This window comes from Akebia trifoliata, chromosome 12 (assembly GCF_017979445.1).
Source record: "Akebia trifoliata isolate Shusen 1 chromosome 12, ASM1797944v1, whole genome shotgun sequence".
Classification (NCBI taxonomy): Eukaryota; Viridiplantae; Streptophyta; class Magnoliopsida; order Ranunculales; family Lardizabalaceae; genus Akebia; species Akebia trifoliata.
In genome coordinates, this window is record NC_141386.1 from 29456093 (window position 1) to 29471889 (window position 15797).

The following is a 15797-nucleotide window of genomic DNA, read 5'->3' on the forward strand; positions in this document are numbered from 1 at the left end:
TCCCTTGAGTACATAGAAAACTTCACAAACAACACATACCAGGTAACTAGAGATAAATCCTTGTCAGTGACCAACAAGAGGGTTTGACTTAAGACCTCTTGTTTTTTGGATGGAATCCTTGGCCACTACGTCCAACATTCGTTAGATTTTTGTTATTACTTATAAAGAAAGGGAACATACTATGCAAGTCGTGCTAGGATAAAGACTCGATAAAATGTGGGTTCTGGCAGTTGTACGTTTGAAACTTGTTTAGTGTAACTCCCAAATTCTACTTCTAATGAAAGTTGAAGCTTAGAAGAATTGTTGGACTTGATTGGCGGTTGGGAACCATGTTGAAGAATTGTTGCATTAGGCGTAGAAGCTAAGGATTATATTTGGTAAAAATAACTCCTAGTTCCTGAGTTTTGAAAAAAAATAATTAAAATGCTCTAACAGCCAAAATAAAGCATCATTTGATATTTTTAGCATTTTTCAAGTAAAATATAATGCCCTAAACTACAACATTGTTAGGACCCACCCACTGATAAAACAACATTATAAAATATAGTCGAACATACAAATTAAGAAAAAACATAACAAAAATGAAAGTCTAATAGCCAAATTAGATTGAAAGGTACTCTTATATCAATAAAATAACTACAAATAATTGATAAAGTCACAACATATAACTAGCGGATTCCAAGAACAGATGAACTCAATTGACAGATTCCAAATCGAGGTTATAAAGGTTGAAATTGTCAAAAGTCACGCATGTTTTGGCTCTCATGGGAGGCTGGCTCTAGGGGTTGACCCAGATGATATTATTTATTTTTTTAGAGAAAATTACTTAAATGACTTTGGCAGAAGGAGTTTTTTCTAAAGAGGCCCTAAGTTTTGAACGGTTTCTTAATATTTCATTTAGTAAATTTTTCTTCTCTTAATAGTCCTTGCACCTCATCTCATTTTTATAATGTCTTTGAAATACCTAAATTACTATTTTCTTACCTTCTTCAGTTAGTTAGGTTTGTCAATGTCAATTGTGATCATTTCCGATGGTCTTTATAAAAAAATTATCAAATGAAATATTATAAACGTGAGATGAGGTCTAGGGACTATTAAGAAAAGAAAATTTACTAAATGGTTAATATTAAGAGATTGCCCAAAACTTAGGGACTACTTAGAAAAACATTCTTCCACTAAGGTCTTTTAAGTAAATTTTTAGTTAAAAGTACTTCAAATACATTAATAAATTTATCCAACGTTACATTAAAATTTATTTAGTTTAGATTTCGGTCACAATACTCACTCTTCTCTCATTGTAGAAGTATAGATAGATGAATATGTGATCATAAATAAACAATTTTGAATACATTAACATATTTACCTAAGTATATTTTTAACATCTAAACAATGTTAGTTAGTTGGTAAGATCTATGCATGGGTAATGATACAATAGAGCATCCCCAAAAAATCAACCGCCCCAACCTGGGGCGTAGTCAAGATTTTCTTGTAGTGAGGGCAATCTATGGTTAATTGTATAGTTGAGGAACTTGAAGGTGAATGATTTTAGAGAGAAATTCAAAGGTTTTTGGTTCGAAGTTGAAGAAAATGATATTTAGATCATTTCCTATTAGTATATGAGAAGGTCCTGTCGAGAGGCAATGTCATCAACAAAAAATTGAAAGGGGGGGATGGGGAGTGGGGGCAAATTGGGAAAGAGGTAAGGGAATGGGGACAAATGGGGAATATAATTAGTTGAAAATACAGGAGTGTCTCAAAGTTCTGTGGGGGCAATTGCCTCGATCAGCTCCGCCCCTGGTCTCAGTTGCAACCATCCTCTGATGACTATATTCTCATCATGAATACCTAACAAAATCAATGGTTATAATTCTAGAGACAAGTTTTAGATGTCAAATTATATAGTAAATATATATATATATATAGGGTCGGTTCCTGCAACGCACATTGCGACACACATATAGACAACGTGTTTGTCTTATATGGGCAAAAATATTTGGAATGGGCTGATTTTTTGTAAGGATGATCTCTGTGATGAGGGGATCATCCTAGCAAAAAATCATCCCATTCCAAAACTTGTAACCCCATCAAAATTGATTTACAAAAATTGGACGGTCTATAATTTTTCAACAAAAATTGGACGGTCTAGAAGTTTCATATGAACTGATTTTTGGCAAGGATGATCTCCTCACCACAGAGATCATCCTCACAAAAAATCAGCCCATTCCAAACATTTTTGCCCATATAAGACAAAACACGTTGTCTATATGTGTGTTGAAATGGTTGTCGTTTGAACCTGACCCATATATATATATATAATGTATTTTGATATATTGAAAATATTTACAGAACATAGAATTTTTGTTTTTGTAAATCAGTTTTTGACGAAACAGATATAAATCATACCACAAAACTTAAATTTACTTTTATGCCCCTTTGGTTTAACCAGATTAAATGACCATTGCTTTAACTTAAAATTATGTAGTCCTACTTAAGGATATTATTTAACAAAATAATAACAATTATTGGCATCAGGGTATTTTCGTGATTTCACCTGACTGGAAAATTTAATATTTTGTACAGAGTTGTAAAGCTAAATTGCGATGTACATCCATACACGTTCTCTTAACAAATATTCTCAGCAAGTGTTCAGACACGTAAATTTATAATTATTTACTTATTTATTTATTCATTCTGAATTTACAAGGAAATCTAGAGGTTTATGAAGTTGCATGGCCAATGTGGAATTCATATGGGCCCAACCATCCTTAGTAAGATTTGAAATCTCACTAAGTTAGTCATGTTAGTCTAATTCTTTTATACTAAATTTATCTTTCCACAAACTTGATACAACAATACCTCCACCTGGGGGCGGATTTAGAGTGGGGGCAATGGGGGCACTTGCCCCATAAGATATTTCAAATTTTCTTTGGAGCAATGAGCTATTATCATAAATAATAGTCGCAAATAAAGAAATCTGTCGTTATAACCCTCACAATTTGTTTTACACTCATAGTTGTCCCCACAAAAAAGTTTCCATTATCATGTTGCCCCCACAAAAAAATTACAATCTTTGTTGCCCTCACAAAAAAAATTACACTCTTTAATTGCCCCCACATGAATAAAATCTTGGCTCTGCCCCTGGCTCCACCAATCTTCAACACTTGATAATTTATAAACTATTTAGTCAATAATGATTCTCTCTCTCATTATGTTTATAAACTATGTTAAAGAGCCATGATGGAATCAACAACATTCTTCATCATTTTTTAAATAAATAATGAATCAAAATAAATTAACAAATACCACTGAAGAAGGACATGAATGCATGCATTGAGTTTGTTATAATAAAAAAAGGAGAATTTTTTTTTTCTAACCCATTTCTGGAATGTGGACTCTGTAATCTGGACTTCCACCGAGAATCGATCCCACAATCGCAACCCATTGAAGGTCTCGAAGTCATCATTGATTATTTAGGGATTGAGAGGGAAATGGGTCTAAGATCTCCAATGAGATTCACAGATTCTAATCTGTATATTGATTCTTTTACCCAGAAATCCCATGAAGAGCTCATCGTTTCTATCTAGAGAGAATGAGAGAGATGTTTCTTTTATGGTACTCCACTGTACCACACTATACTGAATTCTCAATTGCCACCATTAACCTCTCTTTTTAGTAGAGGAATACATGGGCACCTAACCTCGAGTTTTGGTGACCAAATATATGGGTAGCCAATTGATTATGAGTGGAGTGGGCCGAGTGTGTATTTATATAGTTGATATGTATCAACTTTATCATTAACAAGAGTTCATCATCCTCTTTGGGGTTCTGTTAATGAGGGTAAAAGTGAGAAAAAAAAATAAAGTTGGAGGGGTATTGTTAAATAAAATTAGATTAATCCAAGTAAAAAATAATAAAATAATAAAATAAATTAAAATAATAAAAAAGAAAATATAGTAAAATTAGAAGTAGGCATAGACCTATCTTTTGATTTAAAAGAGATAAAAGTGAGATTTTTTTTTTTAAATGTTATTTAAAAAAAAATTAAAAAGATAAAAAATGAAAAACAATAAAATGAATTCAAGAGGTAAAAGAGAATATATATAATAAAATTACAGGGGGCAAAGAGCAAAAGAAATATAATAAGACCCTACAAATAAAAAGTTTATCCCACACAAGGATAGCTGAGTGGATTTTTCTCTTACTAAACTATAGCAAAAGTGGACCCTACAATTATATGTTATTATATAGGTTGTTTAATGACATTCTTCAAATTAAATTTGAAATTACTTGTACCGCACAAAAAAAAAATAAATAAATAAAAACTTGGTGGTATACCACTAGATTGAATGTTAATGCACAACAAATATGACAAGATATTGGGTGGAATTATCTTTGTCCCTTTCATCAATCTAGATCTTGAATAACTAGATTAAGATTGGTTGATGGTTGGATTTGATTGATGATCTAAACATAATCCTACCAAAGACTTGGTCAATTATTGGTTGAAATGCTCAATCCAACTTGAGATTTATTTTCAATATATGTCTGAACACTCGTTTAATTTTGGACCAGTATGAACTTGTCTCTACTTATCCATGACTCGGTCTAACTCAAACACTTGAGATTGAACTTTTAAATTTGGGTTGAGCTCGGATTAACCTAAATTAAGTTGTTTTGAAGCGGTTAGACTTGTTGAAATACATATAAATTTTTTATTTATATGACACATGAAAGGAGAACTCATACGTTCACTCATAATATCAATTGTGTAAACATAAAATCCAACTATTGAAATAAGATATGTATCTTAAAAATCCATCACATATCCCTATGATTTATCTTGATCGTTGAATTTCACATTTACACTGTGCAGATTGTGAGTAATCATATGAGTTGATTTTTCATGAATCTATGGATCCTTATCCATTAAGAAGGGCATATAATATCTAGGGGTACAACTTAATTCGATTCGAATTGAGAATCGAATAAAATCGTGAATTTTGGGCTGGTTTGAATTGATTAACAGTTCGATTTTGGGTTAAATAAATGAAGAACGGATGGGTTCGATTTGGTTCTTAATTCAGATTTTGTACATAATCAAGCCAAACGAGAATCAAACAAACTTGTTAATTTAAGGTTTAAAATATAATCTGATATATTTTCCTTCTTTCCCTCCTCTAGTCTCTCTCTCTCTTTCTTGTAGTGGTGGGTTAGTCAACTAACCATCCCTTTTTTATATTTTACAACAAAAAAATAATAATAATTATTATGTGGTATTGGTCAATTAACTATCCCTTTTTATCTTTAAAAAAAAAAAAAAATTCAACAACCAATAAACGTAAGTCATGTGTACTAAAAAAACAGGTTAATCCTTAATTCTTTTAACATTTTTGTTTTCAAAGTAGAGTTTAGCTTGCATATAAATTTTTTTGACAACCCATGAAATCGAATCGAATTAGGGTCGATTTGATTTGATTCGGTTATAGAGCAATTTGATTCGATTTTGATTCTCATATAATGAAATTGACTTTCGTCGGTTTGATTCTAATTTGACTCTAAACTGAACCCACCCGAACTTACTTGTACTCCTAGTTCTACCACCCTCGACTAGATCTCGATCTGAATTAAGGTCAGGTTGAGTTATTCTAGTTCAGCAGGATCAACTCATGTGATACATAACTCGGTCCGCACATCAATCGAGTTGAGTCCGAGTCAGTCTGCCCAAGTTGCAGTCCTACCATTCACACCCTTACGCGTGGCTATAATCCAATACACCTGAATGATTATAGTCTGCCCGAACTACCCGCGGGCATGCCTTCTTCGTAAGTGGAGTTTCAAGTTCAACAAAGATACCTACTCCTCTCCGAAGCGCCAGACTCCTTAGAGATTGAGACGAATCTCTCTCTCTCTCTCTCTCTCTGAGGTTTGTACTTTCTGATCCATTGGAACTAACCATGAAATTGGACTCAGATTTGATTTCCTTTCTATGATGGGTTTATTTTGATCTTGAATTCTTAGATTTTTTATGGATAAACCAGGCGATGTGATTTAGGCGTTTAAGATTTGATTGAGTTTGGTTTTTTATTTTTATTTTTCCTTCGACGAATCTTTAGTCCTAAATCTGATGTTTTGCTTGGGTTATTTGATTCTGTTGGTTTATTAGGGTTTTAATACCGATTTTTGTGTTTGGTTTCTATGGTTTTTTCTTTTTTCCCTTTGTTTTTGTTTTTTTGTTTTTTTTTGGTTTTAATATTTGAGTCGAATTTCATTTGAATTTCCCCAAATTTTATGCAGCTTTGATGTTTGATTTTGATATCTGGCTGAATTTTTATTATGTTTGTTATTTATTGACCAATACATTTTAACTAATGTAAAGCAAAGATTCCAAGCTGAATCTTTTAGAGAAATTCTATTGGCACACCAACTTTTACTTACAACACAGCAATCCTTCTAAAATTAAAGGATGAATCTCCATTTCGTACACTGTTCATTTTAATTCCCAAACACATGCAATTTGTTATTTTTATAACCTAAGAACTCGTGAGTTCGTAACTTTTAATATCTATGAATTTGTAGATCTACCAGTGAATTCATTGATTATAAAAATGACGAATTCACTCGAAATGCATGTTTTGGGAATTAAAATGAACAGTGTATCCAAACCAGAATTTGGACATAAGTTGCGCACGTTTTGGGGAAAATCCCAAAATTAAATGACTGTTTACATATAGATTGGTGTGCTATAAGTGAAAGTTGGTTTGTTAATATAAAATATCTTCTTTTATTTGGCTTCATAAGGGGGTTATTAACTTTGAGAGCTTCTATTGGCACTCCAACTGTTACTTATTTTCAATCATTCGCTTATTATTATTATTTTTTAATTGGGGTGTATTGGTGTAATAAGTAAAAGTTGGGAGAGCCAATAAGAGCTATCTTTTTTTGGTTAGATTTCTATTTTTAGGTTTAGGACTTTATATGAGCCTAATCCTAATTGTAAACAACTACTGAAATTGCCTGAATGAGTGTTATAATATTTTGTAATTATGAGATAATAAGTTGAGCCAAACATTTGTAATGTTTGAATAGTGTGTTTTAATCTTTAATTGGGGTGGGATAAATAATTCTAGAAATCGGGGTGTGATAAATAAAAGTTGGGGTGCCAATAGCAGCTGTCTTAACTTTTGATAGCTTCAATAGGTTTGTGGCTGTTCTGTTATTAATGCTATACTTATTTGTGTATTTGCTATTTGTTTACATTTTATTTTCTATGTTGAGTTCAGTATCTTCAGAGGTTCTTAGTTCAGCTTTGTTTACTTTTGTTAGTGGCGATTTGACACTCTTCAATCATGTTTGGACGTGCTCCAAAGAAGAGTGACAACACCAAATACTATGGGATTCTGGGTGTTTCAAAAAGTGCAAATCCAGATGAGCTAAAGAAGGCATCTAGAAAAGCTGCTATAAAATTCATCCAGACAAGGGTGGGGACCCTGAGAAGGTGAATGTTTTCCACTCTTATTGTCTTTGGGGCATGTTGTTTTTTAATATTTTTGTTCTTAAGTGATTAAATTTAAAGATGAATAATTCAAGTCATATTTAAATTAAAACTCAAATTAAAGAATGTCCCTCTTTAGCATTTTGGAGAATGGCTGATTGGGTCATCAAGTTCCTTGGTGTAAGATTTGATAATAACTTTAGTGGTCATTAATCTATAAGTGTAGTCAAGGCGAGTGCCTTAGTGCGCCTCAAGGCGGGGCAGACCGAAGGCACCTTAATACATGTGAGGCGAGGCAGTTTAAGCACCAAGGCGTGCCGAGTTGATTCTTTTCAGATTTGATTGTATACTTTTTACATGTAAAATGAAATTTATTTGGAAAGTTTAATTTTGTTACCATTAAAAATATTGAATTTTACATTTGGTGATTTTTACTTAGCCCAGGCCTGTTAGGACTTAGTTGGCTTAGGCGCCCGATAAGGGTATTAGGCTAGTCTAAGGTTGAGTCCACCTTTTTAGGGTCTGGTTAGTGCTCAACTAAGCCTGAACAGAACCCACCCATGGCTAGCCATAGTTGTTGTTTTGTCATAGCAGCAACAACACATGTTGTTGGCCCACTTATACTTCTTTTTCTACCCTTCTTTATAATTCTCCTTATTCCTCTCTACTTTTTCTTTTACTATTGTTCGTTCTTCTTGAAGTATTGAATACTTTTAACTTGTTTGTAAAAACTCACATTTATACTTGTTATAATTGTAAAATATGTAGAATCTACCTTTCACTATTTAATTTTTAATTTTTATAATTTTGTTGCACCTTACTTTACTTACGCGTATGCCTTGCCTTCGCCTCAAGCACTAGGAGGCCTTTGCGCCTTTTGCCCTTAAATACACTGATCTATTGCAATTATGTTTTCATGGTGATTCGCTGGTTCAGCGGCATTACATATCATTTTCACTCTTGAGTTGGAGAATTTTCTGATTAGCTCAACAAATAGGTAGAATTTATGAACAACTTCTCCCTTAAATTAACCTCTCTAGAGGTAAGGTTCTTGTTTTGAGCAATTAGGAGCAATTGAAGAATACCATTAATAAAGAAAATGGAAGGTTGGGTTACAGTTGTTTTGGGGCTTATGATAATATAAGAGTCGAAACATACTTCCAAACCCCAATTCTCCTCCAGAGTCTAAAAGAGATGGGTATTCGTAATAATTTATGATTTTCTCTTTTCTATTCTATGCACTTGTATTTTGGTGGGAGTGAGACTCTCCTTTATTATTTTTCACACAACTTGTTTTTCATTGCATAGAAGAGGAAGGAGAACAAATACCTCTTTTTTACTATAAAGGCATAATTGGAAAGTGAAAAGCCATAATAAGTTAAGAGACCAGGCACCATCATAAGGAGGTAGGTCATAGTAGTTTATTTTAGGGTTATAGGAGATTTTAGTTAATCTTTTGTTTGCATATTAAAATTCATTAATTCCATTATCAAGGAAATAATTATAATTTTCCTCGCATTTTATTGAGTCAGCTGGTTAATGGGTTTGTCGGTTAAGACATTTTTTTTTTTTTAAAGAATTTGTTTTCGCATATCTATTATCAATTGCCTACATAGAATGTATGCTATTCGTCTTAGATGTAGAGGAATGCCTAGTAAAAATTGATGGCCAAGAAATATCTCAACATGACCAATTTTGTTCTAGTGGTTCTATTATTCATAAGGATGTTCCCATACAATTAGAGTTGAATGGTTAGATGTATACTTCTTAATTATTGAGTGACAGACACATCCCAATGGAATTATAAGGAAAATTCTATAAAACAACAATATGATTAGTTATGGTTTGTCGAGCTGAATGTTGGACAATCAAGCAAGTTGTTCCTAGATTGAGTGTAACAAAGTAAGAGATGTTGGGATGGACAAGTAGAAAAGCTAAGAAAGATTAAATTAGAAATGCATGCATTCATAAAAATGAAATAGCCCCAGTAAGTGATAAACTAAGAGAAGGGTGATGTGATGGTTGTGTGTGGTGTGTATTGAAAGTCAATGGGATCTCCACTTTGAAGGAACATGTAAATTGAAGGTTTTAAAAGAGAGGATTAAGAAAGAAAGAAGATGTGGATTGAGATAGTGAGAGTGGATATGAACACACTTGAATTAACATAAGATGTGTAGAGAATTGAACGGAGGAATAACTTCATCCGGCCAACCCCAAAATTTTGGGATAAGGCTTTTATGATGATTAGTCATGGATAGTTATTAAGAATCAGTTTGGGGAAATCTTAAAATATATTTATTAACATAACAAGCTAGAATTTTTCGTTTGCTATGAAATTATATGCCTTTTTCTATATCTGATACTTCAATCAAGTATAGTTTGTAAAATAATGTCACCATCATCATCAAGCGAGACATGCCCACCCCTAACTAGGTAGGCTTTGCTACATAGATCATGTTATACCTTCCAAACTATATTTGGGGTCATGTCCTAACTCTTTGAATAATAACATGTGTGATTGTGGGCGTATGGGCATACGAGTATAGGGTTGTAGCGAAGTAATACAATCTCAGGAGGCAAAGGTCAATCCACAAGAATTGTGTAAAAATTGAAATAAAGCATTGATGAATTGAAAGAAGACTTAACTTAAAATATGAAAAAGATGATTTTTTACACTTTCGTATGGAGCAAAAATTAAAAGATTTAAAACAAAATTAAAAAGCGTTAAGGCATTAGTGGTCTACTAAAAAATCACAATTTTATTCCATAAAAAAAATCATAATTTTATTCATTCAATTTTTTTTTCGGTTAGCTTCGAATAAAGATTCTACCTAACCGAATGATATAACAATTAAAATTTTATTTTATTTTCTAAAATATTTTGGAAAATATAAGGTTGTCACGTATAGTACATTCGCATACCACAAGGATTATTTAAGCAATCAATGTAACGATCATCCACAATGAATCAAGGAAAATTTTTAAGCATTCAATGTGATGATCGTAAACAAAAACTCAAAAAGAATTTATAGATATAGAATTAAACAAAAATAACTTACCTTAGATCAATCCAAAAAAAATATAAACATTAATCCATCTCTGTTGATCGAAATAAAATTACAATCTTTGAGTTTCACCCTTAGCACTAGCTAGGATTTTAACCAACAATCTCTATAGACGAGTCCATCAAAATTATTAAATAAAAAACCTAGAAAATTAAAGAGAAATTAAAGAGGAAGTGAGATTAGAGAGGAAGATTGGAGAAAAATAATAATAATGAAAAGTTTAGAGAAATAAATAATAGTCGGAGAATAGACAAAAATAGAAACAAATTAAAATATAAGGTGAGAGAGATGGGAGGAGAGAGAATTTAACATGTGGAGGACAGAGAAAGAAAAATAGAAACTACAAAAGATATTGGAGAGATGTATGAGATCTTTTAAAATAAGACAAAAGAAGAGAGGATTTAGTGCTTTTACGTAAAAAAAATATGTAGAGATTTTCACTTTTTAGAAATTTTTCTTTCTTTGACCCTTCTTTTAACTTGTCTCATAGTTGCTCCTCCATGTTTTATTCACCAAAAATCCATCTTTAGCATTTTTCTCCCATTTTGAACCTCCAACACCTACAAAAATGAAAATTCAACTAATTAGGCTATATTAACCAAATTAACATTAATTAATTACCACAAATTAGGGGCTAAATATCATCAATTTGTACAATTATCAGCATACAAGTCATATATAACGACGATTTGGTATGGGAGATGAGGGAGACAGTGAGGAAGAAAGAAAAAGAGTCAAGTTTAGCGTGAAGGGGATCTCAAGGTGAAGTTTTAATTCCAAAGAGATGTTCTTTTTAATCTCAAGGAGATCATTTCACATCAAAGATAGTAATAGCCCCAAGTGACGTGGCTACCGTTCTTGGCTCTGACGCATGTCAATACAACATGCGGGCTAGTTTGTTGGTCCTGTCACACAAGTCCACTTTTTTGCTTCCTACTGCACAGCCAACCTTGTTTGGGCATCTTTGTTGGTAGGGGGTGTTGTCCCTCAACCATGTAAAGGCACCCAGAAGATCTCTTTCTTAAACCACTAAATCGTACCCTCTATCTTACCCCATGCATCAGTGGTGTTTGCCTTAATCGGCGCGTGACATTGAGATGATTGGAAGTAGCCTATATGGTGTCTTTTTTGACACACTATGTATCTATACAGTATGAGGCTCATGCCACTGTGCATGGTGACATGGGGTGTAACTAGGTATGCAGTGTTGTGTCTATCGTATGCGGTGGCTTACGCCACTCACCAGGTGACTTGGGATTAGCCTGCATGACAATCTTTGTGCATGTGGCATAGTGGCATTTTGTGTCATGTGGCACATGGAATGAAATGTGCTTATGCCAATCCAAGTTTCAGTTTCATCCTCTAGTTTTATTTAGGAGAAATTATTTAAAAAAATAAAAAGTAAAATATATTTCGTAAAAAAAAAATCAGAATTTTTCGAAATTATAAGTAGGAAACTTTTTCGGCCCTTAAACGGTTGAAAAAGTGTTTTTTTTTATTACTAATTTTAGTAATAAAATAATTTGATTTTCGGCCCTTAAGGGCCGAAAATTTCTCTCATCACTTCCGTCCAAATTTTCTCTCTCTTTGAATATTTTAAATAAAAAAAATAAAAAGTTTCGGCCCTTTAAGAGCCGAACTTTTCTCTCTCCTCCAAATTTTCTCTCTTCGAATATTTTTAAATTTAAAATTAATTAAAGATCGTGATCATGATTGTCTTACAATGCGGATCACGATCACTATCTTGATTTTGATCAAAATCATGATTACGATCACGATCATGATTATGATCACAATTTTGATCATGATCATGATCACGTTGATTAAGATGTAAGTAAATGGAGGGAAAAGTGAATTTTTTTACCTTTATTAGTTGAAATTGAAACCAATGAATGAAGAAGAAGAAGAAATTGAAATGGTTATTGTCGGTGAAAGAAGGAAATCGAGAGAAAGTGGAGAGAAAAGTGGTAAATGGAGGAGGGAGAAAATCGAAGAGAGAGAATTTGGAGGAGAGAGAAAAGTTCGGCCCTTAAAGGGTCGAAACTTTTAATATTTTTTTAAATATTCGAAGAGAGAGAAAATTTGGATGGAAATGATGAGAGACATTTTCGACTCTTTAAGGGTCAAAAATCCGATTATTTTATTACTAATTTTTAAAAAACAAAATTTTAAATACTTTTTCGGCCGTTTAAGGAATGAAAAAGGTTGCTACTTCTAATTTCGAAAAATTCTGATTTTTTTTACGAAATATATATATAATTTCCCCTTTTATTTAACTCTTGTGGTTGTCTTCCTATTGTTAAATATCTTATCTACTGGTGTTGGATTAGTTCAAGGAGTTGGCTCAAGCTTATGAAGTTCTTAGTGATCCTGAGAAGAGAGAAATCTATGACCAATATGAAGATGATGCATTTAAAGAGGGAATGGGAGGAAGCGGTGCTTCTCACAATCCTTTTGATATATTTGAATCATTTTTTGGTGGTGAGAAATTGTGGTGTTTTCAATATTTTTTCATTTGTTTGCTTTTCGATCTGTTCCATAGTCTCTTTCTCTCTCTAATAAACTAATCTGTAATCCATTCCTTGAAGGTGTCTATGGAAGATTTATATAATGGAACATCAAAGAAGCTCTCTCTATCTAGAAATGTAGTGTGCCTGAAGTGTAAAGGGTATATCCTCTCTATCCGTTCTTTTATATGCTTCTTCTATTATTTGCTATTTGGGACACACTTGACAAATCAATCCATGATGCAGCACTGTGTAGGCTGCGGAGTTTTTTAAGGAAAGCCATTTGTTAAGAAAGTCTCTCACTTGACATCTCTACAAAACTGATCACTCCTTTTGTCATGACATCTGTTGTTAAGTAGTGTCAGATATCAGATTCACTTTTAACTTGTGGCCTTAACATTTCAGGAAAGGTTTGAAGACGGGGGCATCTAGCAGATGTTATGGATGCCAAGGTACAGGAATGAAGATTTCAACCCGACAGATTGGACCCGGCATGATGCAACAGATGCAACATATCTGTCCTGAAAGCAGAGGCTCAGGTACCCAACACGGCCATAGTATTTTTTTTTTTCTCCAGTCGTCATTGTGGCCATGGATCCTCATTTATTTTTTATGGGGGTTCATTGTTTGTTGATATAAGTGAGGTGTGAACAGTGCAAAGGAAACAAGGTTACTCAGGAGAAGAAAGTGTTGGAGGTGCATGTCGAGAAAGGGATGCGACACGGACAAAAGATAGTCTTCCAGGGAGTAGCTGGTGAAGCTGTAAGAAAAAAAAAATTAATTAGAAAGAAGAAGAGAGCCGCTCTTGGCTCCCCAACTTTTTCGTAGTACACCCCAATTTCTTAAATTATTTATCACACCCCAATTAACGATTAAAACACACTCTTCAAAACATTACAAAGGTTTGGCTCACTCAAATTATAATCTCAACATTACAAAGCATTATAACACTCGTTCGAACAATTTCTATTGACACCCCAACTTTTACTTGTTCTCAACCTTTCACTTATTTTCTTTATTTTTAATTGGGGTGTAATAAGTAAAAGTTGGAGTGCCAATAGAAGCTCTAAAAAAAAAAGACTTATTTGGATTTTACTGTGGGGGTCTCTCTTTCCAAAGTTTATTCGACAGTTAGCAATGCTTTTTTCAACTTTGCAGCCCAATAGGATTACAGGGGACATTGTTTTTGTATTGCAACTGTAGGAGCACCCGAAGTTCAAGAGCAAGTTTGACAATCTCTATGTAGAGCGCACACTCAGCTTGACGGAATCTCTTTGTGGTTTCAGTTCGCCCTAACTCATCTTGATGGCAGAAAACTCCTGATAAAATAAAATCCTGGAGGGGTCATCAAGCCTGGTACTATTACAACACTTGTGCATCAATTTTCTTTGTTGAATTTTTTTTTTCTTGGTTATATAGAATATAAAGTTGTTACCTATATCATCTGATATTTCTGATCCAGGTCAAAGCAAGGCGATTAATGATGAAAGAATGCCTCACTATCAGAGGCCTTTCATGAAGGGACGTTTATACATCCAGTTCAATGTTGATTTCCCAGATTCTGGGATTATTTCCCCCGACCAGTGCTGGACATTGGAGAAGATCTTGCCCCCAAGGCCAAGCAAACACTTGTCTAAGGTGGAGGTAGACGAGTGTGAGGAGACCACGTTGCATGATGTCAACATTGAGGAGGAAATGAGGCAGAAGCAACAGCAAAAGCGAGAGGCCTATGATGACAATTAAGAAGAATCATCAATGCCTTGGGTGCAGTGTGCCCAGCAATAGAAACCTTGGGCTCTACTAGATCTCGTGCCCCTGTACTTGTCCTCGGTCCGACCATCAGATAAGGCGATTGTGTGCTCAGTTTGTGGAGGTATTTTATATGTCTTTGACATTTAACCGAGATAATCTTCTAGTTAGGAACCTATTAGTTTTTGTGCTATTTTATTTTTCTCGTCAAATATATTAGTGAAGCTTTTACACATTTGAGATCAAGTTCTATATTTCTGCACTCATTGCTATGTCTTGCAGAAAGTTGGATAAAATTGGATGGTTAAAAAGGCAGTATTCAGTCTGTAATAAACCCAAACCCTATTGGATTTACGAACATTATGAATGTCTCACCTCACCCACTTTGCAGATTGGGTTGTGAGCCGTTTATTAAGTACCCATTTGAATCCTATGGGTTGGATCCTAGTCCGATTGGCTAGAGTTTTCTTGGCGTTTTAGGCAACTAAGGGTTTGTTCTTTACAGAAGCTAGTTCCAGTTACAGAAGTTGTCTTTTGGAAGAAGCATAAGTCCAGAGCTTGAAAAGCTACATCCAGCATAAGTTTGTTCGTTATAGAAGCACGTTAGTTAGAAATTGAAGTTCGTTTAATAGTTTTTTATTATTGGATTTTAGTAAAATGATCAAAATACCCTTAATGTTGATAATGCATTTAGAATGCACCAAAAATGATTAAAATATCTTAATAAATATGTAATTACATTATATATATAATAATAAATTTTATAATTCTATCGAAATTTCGACAACATCTCTTAAAAATGGACATATGAAAATTTTCTGATAAAGAAAATATTTGCATAATACACAATCCAACATTTACATAAAAATGAAAGATGTTATGATAATAAAGTAGTGATGATGAATTGTTTTTGGTCTTGATAGTAAAAATGAAGGGTATTTTGATAGTAATCCCCTTTTGGAAGATAATGGGTGTTTTGGTAAT

General features: G+C 33.4%; 1 pseudogene across 1 annotated transcript; it reads left to right on the forward strand.

The window, feature by feature from the left end:
• Window positions 1–7203: 7203 nt before the first annotated feature.
• On the forward strand, window positions 7204–15079 carry LOC147389356 (chaperone protein dnaJ A6-like; annotated as a pseudogene). The gene is made up of 6 exons (XR_015170585.1): window positions 7204–7495; window positions 12888–13225; window positions 13470–13603; window positions 13705–13826; window positions 14223–14420; window positions 14527–15079. The product of XR_015170585.1 is annotated as a chaperone protein dnaJ A6-like (transcript).
• Window positions 15080–15797: the final 718 nt, after the last annotated feature.